A 2,985-nucleotide genomic window follows, 5' to 3' on the forward strand; every position below is an offset into this window, starting at 1 on the left:
TGCTGATTATGATCCTTGTGCATAAATATTAATTTGGATTTGCTGTCATTAATTGTAATCTTCTTGCCAGGCAGAATTATCCTGTTCCAAAGGAGAAAGAAATATCACAAAATTCTTCTTTGGGGGCAGAAATGTGCTTTATCCACTTGCTCTGGATGCAAATAGACTGATAGCATTTAAATCAGTCATTTAATTCAGTAAGTGTTGAGCAGAACATCAGAGAGATTCTCTACTCCTATTTGAATTGAGCAATGAGATCTTTTACATCCTCCTGAAAAATGTTTCTTTCTGTAATGAACACAAAAAATTCTGACTTCCTTCAGCATTTTGTGTACATTGCTCCTTTAGTAAGATAGCACTTTCAATATATTTCTTTAAGTTGGGGGTATAGCTCAGTGGTAGAGCATTTGACTGCAGATCAAGAGGTCCCTGGTTCAAATCCAGGTGCCCCCTTTATTTGTTCTATGTCCAAAAAAAGTGAGGGAGGTAGGTTCAAAGGGGGATGTGAGCTTTTTACTCAGAAAGTGGAGCATATCTAGAATGTGCTACCAGAATATGGTGGTAGAGGCTTTTAAGAGACATTTAGACAGGTACGTGAATGTGAGGGAGATGGAGGGATATGGACATTGTGTAGTTAGGAGGGTTAGTGTTTGGTTGTTTTTGAATTGCTTTTTAGCTGATTCAGCTCAGCACAGCATTGTGGGCCAAGAGGCCACTTCCTGTGCCACTTTCTATGTTCTATGTTCTAAAATCAAATGGAGATTTTGTGCTCAGGTTCTTCAGACAGAAGTCAAGCTCACAACTTCACTCAGAGAATAAAGTGATGTCGGCTGAGTCAGTGATGACAAGTATAGCAATTTTAACCCCTTGTTCCAACCATCCATTATGTGCTGTGCCGTATGACGAGTGCGAATGTGATCTTGACCATGGTTGTTCCTGGTAAATTTTTCTACAGAAGGTGTTTACTGTTGCCTTTTTCTGGGCAGTGTCTTTACAAGATGGGTGACCCCAATCATTATCAATACTCTTCAGAGATTGTCTGCTTGATGTCAGTGGTCACATAACTAGGACTTGTGATATGCACCAGCTGCTCCCATGGCTTCACATGATCCTGATCGTGGTGGTGTGAAGCAGGTGCTACCTTACCCAATGGTGACCTGCAAGCTAGTGGTTGAAACGAGCGCTTTGCAGCTCCTTTGGTAGAGATGTATCTCCACCCGAGACACTTCCTCCTTGTTCATGGAGTGCCAAATATTACCACACCCAAGACAAAGTGACTCGACTTCTCTCTCAGAAGGGGCCTTGTAAAGGAAGTGATGCGGTGCTTTGTACGGATTCTTTGCAATGTGTTTAACAGTATTTTCAGTTCACTGGGGTTATGCAGTTCACCGCACTTCATTATAATCCTATGAACATCTGTGGAAATAACTTTGGAAGTGTGAGGGCAGCCATTGAGCTGCACTAGAGCTTTTAATTGCAATTGATAGTTACACCAGGTGGAGGAACATCAATACTACAAGCAACCTGACTCACTCTGAGGCAGCAACCTGGGAAAGGGTGGAATCAAGGGGAGAGAATAAGGTTTGAAACTCTAGCCGGAAAAGAACAATTAAAATCCTTCCAGTGATTAAATTGGGGATCATAATGTCCACCCAGAGATATTCAGAATGCCAGACTGTCACATGGCTTGACAGTTCAATAGTATTCTACCGCAACACACACGAAACACTGGAGGAATGCAAGAGACCAGGCAATATCCATGGAGAAAGAGCAAACAACTGATGTTTTGGTCTGAGACTCTTCATCAGTCCTGATGAAGTGCCTCTGCCTGAAACATCAACACTTTGCTCTTTTCCGTGGATGTTGCCTGGCCTGCTGCGTTCGGCCTGAATTGTGTGTGTGTTGCTTTGGACTTCTAGCACCTACAGGTCTCCTTGTGTTTGGAATAGTATTCTACCTCCCGTTGACATCAGTTCATGGCAGTACCCATGATGGGGGCCACATATTGGTATCTCAACTCCTGTATTTGAGAACTTATTTAAAACGGCTCTTGGAGCTGTTAGTGATTGTGTGAAAGGTCTGAGAAATTCACAGTTTGATGGGCATAATCACAAGGTAGAGTTGAATCAGCATCATAGAAAAGGTGATCCATAATATCTAGGAACATCAATTTGGATGAGACGGGAAGCAGTGGAAACTAGAACTGATCCATGGAGGGTGAAGTAAAGTGGTGAGTAAGACAAGAACTAACTCCTGACTCAGCTTCAAGGCAGTGGAAGGGATAGGACAAGAACCAGATGAGGGAAAACTCCCTGCATTTGGCAATGGAACAAATGGGATTATTGAGAGGTTGAACAGAGGACAAAGACAGAGGTGGAAAATTCCATATAGTCACAGGCATCAAGGAAGTAAGTTTTTGACTTTAGTTAGAGCAGTCTGGGGCTAACACTTGGATACAAATCTATTTGAAGAGGTTCAAAGATAGAAAGAGGGAAGATTGCCAGGTGATTGGCAAGGAAGATTAAGGAGGTGATGACATACTTAGAGAATCTGGAGATGGAGTGGAAGTGTTCCTGGAAGTTTGAGGGAAATAAAATCAATGTTTCTTTGTGGGTGGAGGGGGATGGTGATGAAATGATGACCACTTCTATTTGACGTTGCTTGACATATGAGCAAATTTTTCAATGCACTTACAGATTTTTCCCCCATAGTCAGTTTGCTGCATGAGCACTACACTCTGCAACTGTAACAGAATATTAAAGAATGAATGCAAAACATTTGCGCACCATTGGGGCACTTTGCAAATACTTTTGGTTATCTTGTGTGCATTATCTACTCCTAGAATAATAGTCTATACAAATTTAACTACTTCCTTTTCTGACTATGAGTGCAGTTGTAAAACAATTGAATGCGTATACAGCTTAGAACCATGTGATTGTCAAAGAACAAGAGCTTTGATTCAAAATTATGATATTTGGTGCAATT

At 41.5% G+C, this 2,985-nt stretch overlaps 1 non-coding gene across 1 annotated transcript; it reads left to right on the forward strand.

The window, feature by feature from the left end:
* Nucleotides 1-381: 381 nt before the first annotated feature.
* Nucleotides 382-453, forward strand: trnac-gca (transfer RNA cysteine (anticodon GCA)). Its single transcript has one exon. It is a non-coding gene; the product is annotated as a tRNA-Cys (tRNA).
* The last annotated feature ends 2,532 nt before the right edge of the window (nucleotides 454-2,985 follow it).

Source organism: Hypanus sabinus, chromosome 10, assembly GCF_030144855.1.
Source record: "Hypanus sabinus isolate sHypSab1 chromosome 10, sHypSab1.hap1, whole genome shotgun sequence".
In the NCBI taxonomy this organism is placed as follows: Eukaryota; Metazoa; Chordata; class Chondrichthyes; order Myliobatiformes; family Dasyatidae; genus Hypanus; species Hypanus sabinus.